Here is a 17921-nt window from a genome sequence, read left to right on the forward strand (position 1 = left end):
ATATTCTATGATTCTATGACTTATTCGAAAACTTTGTAGACAAGGGTTTCTTAATATTCTTGAAACACAGTAGTTGACACAATTGTAGTTTTACAAATGTTGTTCAAGTGAAAGTATCATGTTATATCTCACAGATAGATATTAATTATCACAATCCTCTGTTACTGCAGAGGCGATATCTCTGTTGTAGATACATTTTACTTGCCATATCTTTGTGATTTGAATAGCTATAGTTATGCAAAGCTTTACGTGGTCACAGTATGGAGGGCTTATTTTTACTAAAATCAAAATAATAAGCCACAGGAAGCAGATAAGCAAAACTCCTATCTTTAGTGGTGATTCATGTAAGTAGATGTCTGTGTTTGTAATAAATCTTAATGAAACCAAGAATATTTTTATGGTCAGAATATAGTCCACATAGGTCTCAGTGTGAGATTTTTTTTGCTAGATTTTAAGCTATATAAAATGTCAGTGTAGTAGAAACATGAACCTTTTACAATTAACACTGTGTAATATTTATATACATTTTTACATGTAAGTCATAATTTTGTTTCATGCATTTTTATTTATTTTATGCTATTGTGTATTTTGTGCAGACAAAAATAGTCCATTATATAATTAAGAATGGCACCAGAGTGCAGCTCTCAGAGTGTATGAGCTTTTCAGTTACTGTATAGCTTACAAGTCCTTTCACTTCCATCTGAAGGTTTTCAGGCATTTCTACTATGCTACCTTGAAGATAACCAGGATGACACAGAGGATTAGCGACTATTTAAATGGCTATTTAAATTTAAATCAGGTGAGGCAAGGCATAATCAGGGGGTATTGGGGGTAGGTTTGTTCATTCTCAAGGCTGTGCACTCCATTCCTAGAAAGCCTACCAGTGAAAAAGTCAGGGTAAGGCAACAGGTCCCTTTTAAAATGCACCTGTGTTTGAAACCATAGGGTTTCCCTCTTCCACCCAGAGCCATAGCAATGCTCCAGCCCTGCCGTCCAGCACTAGGTTTTCCCTTGACGGCACTGCCCTACCAGCTGGGGTTGTGGGGTGGGACTGAAACCCCAACATGTGGCATGGTACTGCAGGAATAAGTAAGCCATATGCCCATTGGGGGGAGATGTGAGAAAGAGGTAGTATGTTAAGGTAGACACTTGAGATTTGACCAGTGACAGGGTACAGCTTCAGAAGCGTAGCATTCACTGGAGGTATTGCTCTGGACTCAGGTGTGAAAAATCATTGCTGCCTTTCTTGATAAAAGGAATGGGAGAATTGTGGGATAGTTCAGGTTGGATGGGTCCCTCAGGAGGAGTCAGCTTGAGCTTAGACCCACGTGGTTGAGGGTCCAACTGGGTCTTGAAAATTCCCAAAGATGGAGAGAGACTTCACAGCCTCTGTGGGCAATTTCTTCCAAGACTTTATCATCCTCATGAGGGAAAAAAGTTACCCGGTCTGAACCTCTCTTGTTTCATTTTATGCACATTGTGTCTTGTCTACCCACTGTGTCCCACTGTGAAGATCCTGATCTATTTTCCTACAGCTTCCCTGTGGGTGCTGGGGGCTGCTCTTTGCTCCACTCACAGCCACTTGCTTCAGGCTGGACAGGCCCATCTCCCTGCTATGGTGGCAGCCCTATGCTGAACCTGATCCAGTCTATCGACCTACTGCCTTGCACTGGGCAACTAAAACCAAGCACAGGACTCTAGCAGTGGTCCAAGGAATGCTGTGTTGAGGGGAATAATCCCTTCCCTCAATGTACTGGCTCTGGTCCTGCTTATGCAGCCAAGGAGGCTGTTGGCCCTCTCTGCTACCAGGGCACCATTGACTCACGCTCAGCTCACTGTCCACAAGAGTGGACAAAGAAATATAGACTGGGTTTCTATTTTTAGCCAAATGACTTATTTTTAGCTCTTTCCCTTACAGTTATGGTCTTGCAAATATGAGTTAGAGACAGATGATGTCTGGAAGCTGAACAGAGGAAACATTCCTTTTGCCTCCAAAGCCTGGCTAGCGTCCTTTAAATGTCTTCCTTTGAGAATGAGGTTATATGTCACCCAGTTAGCTATATGTTAACTAATGTGGGAGCTTATATTACCCAGATGTCACTCTTCCACTGCTTTTGTGACAGTTTCATGTGCCAGTTTCAAGAAGCCATTGAAGAAAAGCTGGTAGACACAAATAACTTCCCAGATCAGTCCAAAATCCAGACCAGCTCTGCCATTTGGAATCTCGATATGGGTCCAGTTAGAAAAATATCAGTTGTAATGACAACGTTCTGCATCATCTTAGATTCGTTGAGTCTAGTTATGTAACTAATATTTTATATTTCAGCATAATTGAAAATGACAGGAGCATTTTCACTGTCCTTGTGTGTGTTGTTTTTACAAATGCTATGTGTTACTGCTATGGTTTTCCTGTATTTTGTAGTTTTGTGTGCCTTCTGGGAAAATTAATCATGTACTAGTAAAGAGTGCTAGAATATACGTAAAAAAATGAGTATTTTGGAGATGATTCTTTTTATTTTTTTGAATGACATGGGTTGTTTATCACAAGTTTTTAAGGCTTCAAAGGTAAGATGAATATTAATCCCCCAATGAAACCTAGAAGCATCCATTTTCTAAGAGTCTAATCTGCCATATTTGACACAACTCCCTATTTAATGAGAAAGCATCATTAATATAAAATTCAAATTAAATTTGAATTGATTAATATTCATATTTTTGAGAAGAACACATCATATTCCATGGTTTGGACAAAATTAAAGCTTTCTTTTTTTTTGTTTAAATTCTATTGCAAAATGAATTTAGTCAGCATCAGCAAACAATAAATAAATCTTATATCATCATGAAAGTGATAGAACTGCAACATGTCAAAGGGTGCAAGTTTTAGAAATTATTTTTCCATACTTCTAAAACCTCTTATTTCTTAAATTAATGTTATATGCAATCAGCTTTTTTTGGCTCTTCTGGGGAAGGGAAGACTTTGTGGTTGTTTGGGTTTATTTTTTAGGACTTCCAATACAGATTGCAAAACCAACAAATGTCTTGCATTTTTAATTTATCCCATTTTCATAGTGGAGATTAGGAATGCAAAATAATCTTTTTTATTGTTAATTAATGCGTATGTTTCCAAACTACTATGAAATTCACTGTTTTGATGCCTTCAAATTTAAATGAAATATTTCTTTTTATTTATCAGAAAGTCCCACATAGTTACCTATATGTAAAGTGACCATAATAATTTAAAATAATTGCTTTTCAATCTAATACTTAACACAAAGGTAGAATATGCTTTATTAGGTATGAAGTGTGTGACAGTGCTAAATATCAAATCACCTTTTAATAAGATCACTCATCTAATCTAGTAGAAACAAATTCCTTAATGCACATCTGCATCCTCCTTCTTTCAACCCTGCTCAACATTTAAACATGTTTTGATAAAAAGACATTTAGCAATTTTTTTTGAGGTATAGTCATACAAGTCTTTTGTTCCGTTACAGCTAAGGCACTCTGAATTAAGATGAGCTTTTGTTCATGCATTTTGTTGAACCTGCAGGTTTTTTGTTTAGCTAATAGAATATCCTGAACTATTATTTTTAAATCCTATCATAACTCCAAAAAGTACCACTTACCATGCTATTTTGCGCTTCTTAGTGCAAAATAAGTGTCAGTGGAGCTTCACCAAGCAATATAGTTCTTAAATAAAAACAATCAAGTTAGAACAGCTTTCAAATGGAAATCCCAAATGATGGATTGCTACTAGCAGGAGTCTATGCAGGCTGTATAAAACAGAAGGATGCCAAAATCTAATGTGAGGAACAGACTCCAAATACCTGCTCAATCCTTGATACTCTGGAGTTGCATATTTTTGCCAAGAGATCACAGCCTCTTCTTTAGAAACTTCTGAAATGGTTTTGTAGTTGGTAAGATGGATCATTTGTTTTGGGGTATTTACTTTTTTTTTTAAGTAGAAGAAGAAAAAAAATCAATACTGTAATCAATCAGAAAGCCGCTGACTGATTCCTCTGGCAGCCCCCTACAACAGCAGTTGATGAGGTCAGATAAGGACATGACAGACTGTCAGTGCTGGATAAACCATTTCTCCTGCGTGGATTAATACAATATATGTAGCTGCAAGGAAAGACTGCCACTTCTGAGTGGTCCTTGAAGGGGTTGCGAGAAGGGTCAAATACAAGTTATTTCAATCAGCCCTATAGTCAAATTACGAGTCAGATAGGTGACCTTAAGTCAGTCAAGAAAGAAAAAACAAAAACAAATAAAAAAGTAAATCTAAGCATGAAATTCCATTTCCCCTGAATTTCGTCATGCCCTTTTTTCATTTCTGATACTCTGTTTTTCAAGTGTAGTGTCTATTTGCTAGTTAAGAAATCAATGTGCGAGTTGTGTCAGTCAGTCACATCATCTGTAGGTTCCTTGCTTTCCCTACAGGCTGTCTGTTATGCTATGAAATGTAAAGATTATGTATTAAGTAAGTCATAAAGATATCCTTATTATCTTCTCCCTCTGGTAACTTGGATTCTTCCAGATCAACTCTCCCACGTTATGACTGAACCTACTCGGAAGTTGTCAAAACCTCTCACTAGAAAAAAAAAGATCCCGTAAGGTAAATAGGAGAAGGCTTTTATAAAACTCTAGCTAGACTGCTACTGCCTGCATTTCAGCTGACCTTTATTTATAACATTTGTGCATCTTTTTAATGTGTCACTGCAAGAGAATTACACAATGACGAGACAAACCTCTGAGGCTGTGTGTGCTCTCTGGTGTAGAAAGGCTCCTGATGGCCCAGATGAGCTGGCATTAGGAGAGACAAGTTATCACGGGGCTCTTATCACTCACATCTGTGGTCATTACTGAGTAGGGCTCACTTGACCCTAGTTCAGTGAAACCACTACACTTGAGAGACGTCTAGGTCACTGGCATCAGGGGATTAGCTGGCAAGATACGGTTTTATCCTCAGCTATCTTGCTTGGTGAAACAGGATGCAGAAGTAGTAGATCACCTTTCACTCTGAGAGCAGGTGTTGCAGTCATGGTTATGTGTAAATGGTGTCTGTAGGCCCTTCTGCATCTTCCTTATTGGTGAGATTAAAATGTGCTGAAGGCTTGGCAGAAGAGTAGTGAGTTTAGCACTTGGTTTTCTGAGACACTAGATTTATGAACAATGAAGAGCTGGAGTATTGATTGCACTGAGGAGTTTCTTCCTGAGAGAGAAGCTGTGTTAAACACCTACACTATGCTATTAGATTGTCTCACACAATGTTTGCCCACAAAACACCAGCCTGAGATTACTTCAGTTTATGCTTAGAAATAAGAATCAAAAAAGAATCAACAAAGAAAGTGTGAAAACTGTAATATAAAATCGTTGTTCTGCATTTCTTTGTCTCTACATAAAAGACCTGAGGAAATTAGTTCCTTAGGCATCTAAAGTCTGGTGATATAAAGGCCCTTGTTGGTGCCCAAGGTGGGGATTTCTGTCTTCTGTCAGGGACATGTAAAAATGCGAAGACAAGTCATTAAGCCTCTTTCACAGTTGATGAAATAAACACCTAAAGAGAGTAATTTGTCTTATGCTAAAATATCTTATCCTAAATTAAGTCAGATGAATCACCCTCTGGAGATGACTGTTTCAGTGATTAATGCAGTGACATAACTCCTGCTTTTGAGTCTGACTTTACCTAAAACCCTGTTTTCCTTCAAGTAATTGTAGCTAAATTTTTGATAGCTCCCATACCTGAGCACTCCCCAGGCATTGTAGGAATTTTGTACTTGTGCTTGTGTTTGTACATGTATCACCTTGATGTAGACAACTAAGTTCCACTCATGAGAAATCAAGGGAAACTGCCTAAATCCTCTGATGCTCCACAAAAGGACCACTGTTGTTAAGAGGTTATTTCTATCTCAATTTCTGTAAAAAATTCTACTCACTTCAGGTGCCTTATTTCTAGGTCTATCTACTCCAAACCTGGCCATACCTCAGATTTTTCTCTTGAATGCATTTAGATGTTAGTGAATTGCAAAGATCACCAAGGTTTGTATGGGAAGCACACTGAGAATCCAAAGCATGTGAGACTCCATGTTATATCTCATCCTGAAACTATTCTTTTCCCTTACCTGTCACTCGGAGGTGCAAAATAGATCATTCCTGAAGAGGTCAGTGATTTTCAGAATGATTTTTTTTTTTAATTTTTTTTTATTAGGAGCTGAATTAAAATACCACCTCAAAGATCCTGCACAGCATTTGGTGGTTAAAATTCTGAACTAAGTATAGGAAGGAAACATGCCCTTCATTGTCAACTAGAAAGAGTAGTTTCCAGTACGTGACAAATTACATGAGCTGATCTAAGTAGCTCAGCAATGAGAAAGTGCTTGTTACAATAAGAGAATCTGATTATAAATCAGGCAGTGTTTTCTGCCTGTCCCTCTTGGTACCATAATTTTGCTGCTGTCAGCCTTTCCTTCAAGAACTGAGCTCTGAGCTGCCCTAGAGAAAAGGGTTATGCCAATACTAATGAGAAGGGTGGGAATGTTTGGGACTAACTGGGGAATAATTCCTTTTTGTTTTGTTAGCTTGTGAAATAATGGCAATAAAGATAATGCTAATGAGGTACAAATCTTCCAAGCATTAGTCCTATTTGACCTTGGCTAATGAAAAGCAGACAAATCCTCTTGAAAACTGAAATATGGAGATTGCTGTGAGACGGTGACCACCCCAGCTGGGTAGCCTGAGTGTTCACACAGGGGGATGCAAATAAAAGGTGTGAGACAGACTGGGTATGAAATCTAAACATATATTTTTAAGATTAGTTATATTTCATTCAATATCAGAGACAAAAACGCAAAAACACTCTGACCAAGTCAGCTGCACATCACTGTAAAACTCAAAATCCTGTGTCATGGTGTGTACAACAGGCTCTCAGTGCGGCCTGTTAGCCAGTTCCCCACCCATCACACAACATTCTTGTCCAGACAGAGACAGACAGAGATGCAGCATATCAGTTTCTCCAAGGGGAGGTTGTAGGAAAGTGTATTGAAAACCTTGGAGAAATCCAGGTACAACTCACTCCATATCAACTGAGCAGGTTACTTTGTCATAGAAGATGATCAGGTTTTCCAAGTGTGATTTGCCCTTGATGAGTCTGCACTGGCTTTCCCCAATCACATGCTTCATCTGACTTGTGATATCCCCAGGAGGATATTCATTCCATAACTTTCCCAGAAACTTAAATAAAACTGATAGGCATATAATTTCCTGGATTCTCCTTTAAGCCCTTCTTGTAGATTGGGGTCACATTATCTTCTTCCAGTCTTCTAGTGTATCCCCTGACCCCCAAAACATCTAAAAGATTGTGGAAAGCTCTTGCAATGGTATCAGCCATCTCTCTCAACACCTTTGGAAGGTTAATGTTAGAGTCCGTCAGTTTGTAGAGGTTAAGTTCCTGCAATAGTTCACACACCAACTCTTGCTTTGCTGACGGTGGGTCTGTGTTTGCAAAGATGTAAGATTGCATTTTTAGTCACTGGGCTGAGACTGACACTGTCAGCAGATGCATCGGCTTTTTGGAAGAATATCCCACTTACACTTTTGACTACCTTTTTTTTTGTCCCTATTCTATGTTTTCATGAGCATATTCCAGTCAATTGTAGAATGATGTCTGAGCTAGGTTTGTTGTAGTTCAAGGAAGTGTAGAGAAAAATGGAGTATCAATTCAAAAATTAAATTATTACACTTTGGTCTTTGGCATAAAGTAGCAGAACTGCATCCTGTTAGAATGATATCAGTATTTTGATACCTTGGATATGCCTGCTTTTTTCTCTTTATTATATGTGTGTTTATGGGAAGGTACAGAAGTAATGCTGAAGTCATGCAAGTGATGTTACACAGTCTAATGATCCTTTCAATCAGATAACACTTTTCTGATCAGATATGATGGCTTTGTGATTGCTTTGCCTGTTGTGGTCACAGAGACCCATTAGAAGGACACAAAAATGCATTTTTCTGTCTTGTGACTTTTGGACTATCTTGCTTTTGTCATTTTGGTTAGGGATATAAGAATGGGTTGAAGGAGACATCAGTGAACTTTGCCTATGCTCCAGGGTGCTTATGCAGGATGCAGAACCATATTGTGTTAGCAATCTATATAATCCTATGTCCCTAAGGTGTCTTGGAGATTACTCTCAATAGTTTCAGTTTAGCTCCTTACTTGTGAGCATATAAGCATTTTTGACCCCTGGTTGACTGACACTAGTTATTTATAAAGACAGGCCAAAAAGTTCATGTTTAGACATACATAATTTTTTGTTTGTTTTCTGTGGAATCCTTTATAGTATTTGAAAAACTGAAGAGACCAGATAATCCCATGCCATGTGTCCTAAATCTAGAGTTCCTGATTAAGCCTGACACAAATGATTGTCACAGAAGTGAGAGATGGAAGTAGCAAAGTGGATTTATCAAACGTCCTTAAACTTTCTGGATTTTACTGTAAACACAGATAGTTTTAGCATATAGGGTTAGGATTTTCTTCAAAAGTTCTTAAAAGGGAACACCTTTACATTGAAGAACTGCAAATTTAAACCCATGGGGAAACCATATCCACTGAAAATTTAAATAGGTTTTGTTCCATTTCTTTTGCCTAATGTCTTTACTATGGCTCATTCTTTGTTACTGTGAGGACTTGCTATATCATCATTTATTAATATGAATTTGTAGAATAAGGAAGACAGAAATGTCAATGGATTTACAATTGTATATCAAGGGGAGAGGTTTCAAGATACCCTTCTATTCTATTTATCCTTTAGTAATTTTAGCCTCTCCTAAATTAGGAATTTCATTATGCCTATTTGTTATCACTGATTAATTTCACAAATTTACTATAAAAGGATTTTAATCTTTTGTATACAGATCATCACATATCTTGGTGTTAAAAGACAGAATTAGGGAAGTGAAGAGAGTCTTCCAATCATGACATAATTTGAAGAATTGAATCTTTTGAGAGGAAATATTTTAAATCGATGTGACACTTAAAAATTGCTTTAAGTTACTTCCTGCATTTTGATGTATGAAATTCTTCTTGAGACACAACAGATGAAAAGAAATATTACAATAAAAAAATTCAAGAAGCTTATTTTTTCATTAAATATTTACCAGCCATTCAAACTTCAGTGGATTTACTCTCAAACTGAGCAAGAAATCTTGAGGTTGTCATCTATAAATCTTTGTGCTGGTGCCTACCAAACGTGATTAAATCCAAGGCAAGCCTCTGCCACAGTTGTAAGTTATTTAATAGATGAATTTAGAGTGCAAATGTTTTCCTGTAAGTTTTAAAGGCTGAAATAATAAAACTAGACATATTAGATAAAAATTAATAATCAAATGCTTGAGATCAACAGAAATTATGCATGGAATGTATTTGCATTATAAAGGAAACATGATAAGCACATGTATGTAATCTATCACTAGCTCTTCAGGGTCACCCTCCTTGGAAAAGAAAGAAGAAAGAACACAGGAAAGAAGAGAATTGTTTTTGCCAAGGCACAGCTTTTCAGATGGGGCTATGCTGAACTAGTCAGATGTCTTAGATTTTTGATTCAGAATATACTTTTTGATTGCAGTTGAAGATATTGCATTTGCTTCCTTTAAAAGATCCTTGCACCTTCTTTTTTTTTTCTTATCTAGAGGCTCCGAGGCCTAAAATGACCTTCCAGATCAAAAGTAAGATGGTTTCTAGTTAATTAAGCATTTTTTGTTTCAGTTGTCAGAGAATTGTTTGATATTGACTGAGGTAACTGTTTTTTATTGAAAAAGAACTTTATTTTTCATGAAACCTGGCATGATGAATGAACAGAGCAGACCAGAAAATAACTTTTTTTTTTTCTCAAAAGTTTAGAGTTCTATGAATTCCTTAGATACTTTTTATTCAGTCTTTTCCAGAGGTCTGAAGTTATTACCAAAGGAATTTTGTAGATTAAATGGTCTATTTTTCTGGAAAAGTTTCATTGGAAACTTTTAGGACAACTTTAGAAAAAAATTAATTTAAAAATAAGTGGGAAGTTAGTGTTACTTTTGAAGAAATACAATATTGAGATAATGAGAGAGTACTCAACTCTACCAAAGGAAAAAAGTACAGCCATTACACCTGCACTACTAACCTTGTGGTGCTGGGAAAACATTTTCCTGGAAGTGCCCTATTCAGATGCAGATGTATGCAGCACCCCCATCAGCCATGCAAAGAGGTCAGATTAAAAATTAGGCAACAGAGGGAGAGTAGGGGGGCCAACATGCCAGTAAAGAAGTTTTGGGGAAAAAAAATGCATGACAGGTATATGAGTCCTTCCCTAATCCCTCTATGTCCCTTTAAATGTGAGAAAGATGGGTCTGCTGCATATCCTCATGATATTATAGTGAAAAATGTGTAGTTTTTGATGACTTGCCTAAAGGCTGCTTGCCTTCAATATCATCACATCCAGATGCAGAAATGATCTTGGTCTGAATCTGATTCTTTATGTACTCCGCAAAGCAGGCAGCATCCCCTGTCTCGAGGACAAATGTGAGAAATGTGTGTTCGCTATTCTGGTGTCTGCTCTTTCACACCCACAAGCCCTTCAGCTCTTCAGATAAAGCTGAATGGTCAGATGCACTGATTACAGCCTATACTTCCAGGTGGTTTGTTCGGTAGAGATGCTGCTCTGCTCATATGTATTGTGGTTGGGATTCCTTTGTCCTCATCTTCCAAAAATTTGGTATGGTGTCATCATCTGATGTTTATAGTTAGAACAACTCACCCAACTTTTACATGGGATAACAATGCACTCAGGCACATGGTGTGATTCACTGTCCTATGCAGGGCCAGGACTTGGATTTTGATGACCCTTGTGGGTCCCTTCCAACTCAGGATATTCTATGATTCATCTGAGCTTAAATCAAGTAGCTAAAATAAATGATGACAACTTTTTTTTTTTTTTTTGATAATGAGAGTCTGGGGAAGAAAACTAGCTCTAAAAATCCTACTTTGTGTCATCTAAGTTGTCTGAGAGTGTTTTCCATGCTTCAGCTGGGATAGCTGGAGTGTCGTTGGCTTTTGTTTATGGAGTGAACTATGACTTTATTGATGATAAGCAGGATCAACAGTGGACTCAGTCAGTTAGCAGAGAGTAGCTTCTGGAGCTGTCCTTCATGACAAGGGCTGGTGCTGTTTGCACCTTGTGAGCTTTTGCCCTCTTTAGTCTTGTCCTGCCTTCAGTCAGAAGGGATTATCATTGAAATCTCATCAAGGTTCAGAAGTCCAGCACTATAGAGGCAAAGGAGTACTTGGGTGTGATGCCTTCCAGCAAAGCCTCAGGCTGCAGGAAGTATTTTCACATTACTGTGAAAGGTTCTCTTTTTTCTTAATAAAAGGTGGTAATGATGGCAGCATGCTGTAGGCAACAGCGGTGACTCCAGTGTTCACATACACCTCCTCTTATCAACACCATCCAGCCATTTCACATTGGCTGACCCCCATGTGCGGCAAGGAGAAGCTGTGGGGGATGTTCCCAACTGTTTCTCAGCTTCAGGACTGTCTGGCTGCCAGCAGTGGGGCAGACAACAAGAACTGCAGTGGGCTGACAGTGCTAAGGAAAAGTGTAGTTATCACAACCGTGTTTCTAAATTTTTATTTCTCAGCTGCTATAGAAGGCAGTCTGTGAAAATGCAAATGTTGTGATAATGGTTCTGTGCAAGCTCTATTATTTTATTTCAATGGTCTACTTAAAATTTCTGGTTGACTGTTCACTCTTTATTCATATTAGTCTTCTGAATTGTGGTTTGTAAGCTATGGTGACAGGGACTTTCTTTTGAGGCCAGTTTGGAACTGTAATCACATTTTCACCTTATCACATCTTCATATTCTCACTTTCGCAGTGTGCTGGCCCCTGGCAGTCGATTCATCATGTGTCTCTAAGCACAAACATGTACTGGGACATAGAAAGCTATAATAGAGCAGAATAAATCATATTACAGTCTCATGTCTGAGGGAAAAAGATCAGAGAAGGCATACAAGCTGTGAATGTAAATGTATTGTATAGCTTCTGGTTTGTCAGCTAAATGGTGCAGTTGTGAATTTATTGAGTCTAGGTTTTGAAAAATGCAACACTATCTGCTTTGGTCGGAATCAATACTGGTCAGCAGAATGAACCAGATTTGACTGGTCAAATACTTTGACAAATCATTTTATGTATGAACTCAGAAAAATACTGTATATATTGCTCAAACTGAAACAATAATTGAGGATCTAAATTGAAATATTGAGTGTGTGCCTGATGCACTGACACATGCTTAATATTTTTATAGCTAGTACAGGCAAGAATATTCTATTAAAAATTGAATGAAGACAAGAAATGGATGGGCAATTCTATCACAGTTATTTATTTAGGCATTCATTTGTTTGAGTTTTTTTTACCACGCAATTAAGTGCCTAATTGTGTGAAGAGAGTTACTGGATTTCCATGTGTGAATAACAGTGATTTATTGAAGAATACACTTGTTCTAAGGATTTACAATACATCTTCTGGAAATTTGATGTGAAAAATTGCATTTCCAGATTGTCTTGAAATAGTTCACAATTAAAAAGAAATTATCTCCTTTGAAAATTCCCAACCTTCAACTGAAAAATATCATAGATGGGATTTAGTACTAGACATAATATAATTGTAGATAGTATGGTTTATGAACTGTTAGTTTCTTATCTATGTATCTAAAGCTATAGCTGTCTCATATGGCACAGATAAATTCAGTGCAGTCTTCACTTATATTTTTCTTTCCAAAACATTCCCCATAGTATATTTCACTACCAAATACAAAGAGAGGCAAGATTTTTTTTTTTAATCTGTATTCTTATATCACAGATGCACATTTGCTTTGCTTTGGAAGACTAAAAGGCAAAGGACTCTCTCCAGACAAACATGCATTTCATGAAAGTTTAACAGCATACTGTAATATCTAAATTATAATGAACACAGGCTGCACAAAAATAAAATGTTAATACAGTTTGTCGAGATGACAATGTTTTCAGTTCAAATAAGTAAACATAATGAAAGACTGCAATTATGCAGGACTGTGAGTAGCCCTGTTAGGAATACTTAACCCTTTTTTTTTTTAAACTGTAGGTAAGTTGCCCTTTTTTTTTTTGGTTAGTGATTTTTTCACTAATTTGAGCGTCCAAAAATCCTTGTGTGCCAAATGGAGAACACAACTGTGAACATGATATGCTAACAAGACATGCAAGGAAGAAATGGGCATATTGGAGATTCCAGTGGTGGGTCACAAAGTTGATTACGTTGGAGCCTCTGGCTCAGGAGAAGGGGATGCTGCACTGCTACTCATTTCAGTATTTTGGCATACTGACTCTGAAAATGTCATTCGTAGGTGTTAATGATAATTACAAATAATTCATCTGTTTCTTCTCTGAGCAACAACTGTGCCATCTAGTATGTTTTAGAAGTAAAAATCTCTAAATGATAGCTTGATACCATGGATGCAGCTAAATCTAAGAACCCTACATAGGTTCAACCCAAACTTTGCCATATATCAGAGTCTTTATCAAAGGTTTTTGAATTTTAGTAAGACTAAGTTGGTAATGTCACTTTCTTCTTTCACTTTACATACTGATGCTCCTCACTATGCCCCATCCCTCCTTCCCACAGGAAATGATGTTAGCCTTTCCTTTGGTTTGTTTTTATCTTTAAAAATAAATTTGTATTTTTTCTAAATATTTCTTCTTATAATTTGTAATGAAAATTTTTGTAGTTCAGTTTTTAAAAATTATTTTCACAATTTAATTATTTATTTGAAAAAGAAGTTTTGACATTTATAGTCTCTTTATTTTGACACAAAGAAATGGAGAAAGAAAAGGCAATGAACAAACTCACTTTATGATCTCTTCCTGGAGACAGGCTGAATTGATGGGCCAAGGCCAATTTTATAGGGTTCAATAAGGTGAAGTACCAGGTCCTGCACTTGGGGCACAACAACCCCGTGCAGTGCTACAGGCTGGGGGAGGAGTGGCTGAAAAGCTTCCCAGTGCAAAAGGAGTTGGAGGGTGCTGGATGACAGCAGCTGAACATGAGCCAGCGGTGTGCCAGGTGGCCAAGAAGGCCAGTGGCATCCTGGCTTGTATCAAAATAGCATGGCCAGCAGAACAAGGTAAGGGATTGTCCCCTTTACTCAGCACTGGTGAGGCCACACTTCAAATCTTGTGTTCAGTTTTGGGCCTCTCCCTACAAGAAAGGGACTGATGTACTGGATTGTGTCCAGAGAAGGGCAACAGAGCAGGTGAAAGGTCTGGAGCACAAGTCGGAAGAGGAACAGCTGAGGGAGCTGGAGTTGTTTAGCCTGGAGAAAATGAGGCTTGGAGTAGACTTTATCACTGTCTACAACTACCTGAAAGGTAGAGTTGGGGGTCAAGTGACAGGACGAGAGGAAATGGCCTCCAGCTCATTTATTTATTCACTGAAAGGATTGTCCAGCATTGGATCACGATGCCAGAGAAATGGTGGAATCACCTTCCTTGGAAGTTTTCAAAAATTTTATGGATGTGGCACTTAGCGACATGATTTAGTTGTAAACATGGCAGGGTTAATGGTTGGACTTGATGATCTAGAGTTTTTTTCTAGACAAATCGATGATTCTAAGAGAGGCAAAATCTTACAAAACAGAAGGCGGGGAATCATTGGATATAAATTTTCCTTTGACCCCCCTAAGTAACTACTCAGACATGGACAGCAGGTTGTAGTGATTCTTTTGTATAACCTATTTGTTCCCTCAAAGAAAACCCAACAATGTACTCAAGTCTATGGTTTCTTTTACAATCCTTTGTGATCCCAGCTAGGTTCTGAATGGTTTGAAAGTTCTGGAATTGGAAATTAGGGAAATGAAGACTCCAAAGTGCTGACAAAATCTTTCATTCATAAAACTAAAATTTAATGGAGTGACATTGTACTTGCAAATGGCCCAGAGGTAGGTACAAGATTATTCAGTTTTAATAAGCAGGAGCTGGAAATATGTGGTTTTACATTACTTCCCTTAAAATCCACCAGGTGTGGATTATACTCAGTTTAGTCTTTCCTCTTCTTAGTCCCCCACTTCAGAGCGAATCGTGCACTGCTTTTCACAGGGCCACAGATGTGAGGAGCAGGGACAAGAGTGAGGCCCAGGAGTTGAAGCAAAATGTTCTATAGAGCAGGTGTGTTTCAAGTTTCAGGATGGAACTTGTGTCATGCTTATGTTAAAATATACAACATCTTACTGGGACATTTAATGTTAGACTATGCACTATTTATTTAAATTTTGTGATAAGCTTCTTTGTCAAAATTGGCTGATCCCTCTCTTTGAATACATTAGCTCAGAAAACAAAATGCCTCCTCTATGATTTCACAATCTATATGCAAAAAGAGCATGAATGGACGTTATAAATATCCATTTGGTTTCCTGGATGGTGAAATGTTCCTTCAGGCTCTGCTGGTTTAATCAATGGATAAAATAGATTACATTTGTTTATGGTAGTGATAGCCTGACTAATGCATTGACTTCAGGCTGGAAAAAGAAATACTCAGCAATACTTAGAGAAGAAACAGTTAATCCATCTATTAAAAATGTAGCAATGTGACTTTGAAAGAGAGTGCCTTGAAATTGCTATGCAAATTTTGTACATATTACTTAATGTGAAAAAAGATATAGATTAGTCATGTTTTCAGTAGTAATAAATAAAACATTATCATAATAATGACTTGCTCAAGTATTGAAAGTATTGTTTTAAAAGGTTTACTGTCCATTCCAGAATTTTTTAGACATGTCTAGATAGAGAAACTTGTATTCTTATATTATTTATCATCTGCTGATGAAGCATGAGGGGGATTTCTGATTTACTTGTCAAATGACTAGCAAAAAAAGCTGGATTATTTGTGATTGCTCCAGTTAGGGAGATAAATTAATAATAGAGCTACTTCTGTTTCAGGAAATAGAGACAAAACTTATCTTCTTCTGGCTGGTTCAAGTGCCTTTGAAACTGATGCTATTTTCATTAGGATTCAAACCAAGAATGTTACTTTTTCAACCACTTCATCAGTGCAGGACTGGTTTCATAATGGAAATTGCAATATTTTGATTGCAAAAGGGTGATGTGGTATGGTCAGGCACGCTGCTCAGGCTTCCACCAAGGAGGGTTTATCCATCCCTGCTGGGAACTAGGAGGTGTTATTCACAAATGAAGAATCACAACCTCTTTGAAGTGCCCAGAGGTTGGCACATCGCCTTGTATAGATGAAAGAAGGCATAGTATAATGTTGCATTTGGAATAAGAATAGCTCCACAGCTCTGGGAAACAAGATTGAAAACTTAGACCTTTCTGCCTGTACCCTCCACCAGACTCACCCCTGAATATACACATGCACAGAGACATTAGTGCATGAATGTGCTCATGCTCAGGCAGTGAGATTGCATGTGGCTACTGAGTAAGGAGAGGGCTTGGGTACGTGCTAGCAGCAAAACATGGGTGTCCACTGTAGGAGACTAGGAAACAAAGATCCTTCTTGTTAGAAGCAGTAAAAACTCACTTGAAATAACTCTTGACTTTGCTAGTGTTTGCAGAACTGTAATGAACAGTGTAAATAGTGAAAAGGTGCTGGCTTTTGAGGCAGGTTTTGTCCGTGCATGTGGTGAGAGATAGGGATTAGGGCAGGGAGATGCCAAGCAATGCAGACAGGTTCAGAGATGGAGAAGCCTCTGCAAAGATGTCAACACCTGGTCAATCCATTTGTTTGAACTGCGAGCCAGAATATTCTGAGAGGATGGGAGTGTTCAACAAAGTCTTCAAAGTAATGCTTGGAACTTGATTCAGTTCCAGTTTGAGCTAAAATATGTCTTTAAATGATATAATAAGCTTGAGTTTGCTTCATATCCTTATTTTTTTTTCCATAAATTTTATGCAAATTTCATTTTTAATGCCTGTGTCTCTGCTCATAATTTCAAGTCACATTTGTTATAGTTCTATGACAACATGTATGTCTCTTTAAGCTTTTTTCTTAGGGGTCCACACTTTTAACATATGTCTGGTGTTTCTTTGCAGAATATTTTCATATATTTTTTTTAAGTAAAATTATTCTGTAGTTGCCAGCACATTCAAAAACCAAAGCCAGTAGAAAGCCTTCTCTCCTTGTGGCCCTTTTTATTTCTGGAGAAACAAAACACACCTCAGCTGAAAGCTTTCATTTACAGTCATGACAAAAGTTAGGTTAAGATATTACATACATCATCCGTGGGCATTCCAACTCCCTTAAATTTGTCACATAACATATACACAAAGAGAGAGTTGTATACTCTAAAGAGGTGTCACAAGTACCCATATATTAGACGTTGTGTATGAGACTAACAGGATACATGATGACTGAAATACGAAGTTTCTACTCTTTGACAAAGAAAAAATTCCACCCCCACCACCCACTCTCACCCCTGCCATGCGGAAATGTTTATATTTTTTGGTGGAGTCATTCTGTTTGATGTTAAAGTGTAGTGGTGTGGGAATAGTTCAGGCTTCCTGTGAGCTGGATCTACAGTCTCCATCCCCTGTGATGCTTCCACGAATCACCACACAGTGTGTGCAGGGAGAACACTGTAACACTCTGTAATGTGTGTTTTCAATAGGCTCACTGACGGGAGAGAATAGGGACCTGATGTGTGTGAATATTGAGACATGTCATGGTACCATAACCAGTTTAATATCACGTTGAAGTGTTTCAGTTCAAATAAAATAATGAACCTGTTTTTATACATGTTCCAATAAAACATCACAACAATGCATTTTTTCTTAAGAACTTTGCAAATTCATTTTTATGAAAAGAATAATTACCATGAAAAAGGTAATGCTCTTATATCTGATT

The sequence above is a fragment of the Manacus vitellinus genome, unplaced genomic scaffold (genome assembly GCF_001715985.3).
Source record: "Manacus vitellinus isolate BGI_N305 unplaced genomic scaffold, ASM171598v3 scaffold_13_pilon, whole genome shotgun sequence".
NCBI lineage: Eukaryota > Metazoa > Chordata > Aves > Passeriformes > Pipridae > Manacus > Manacus vitellinus.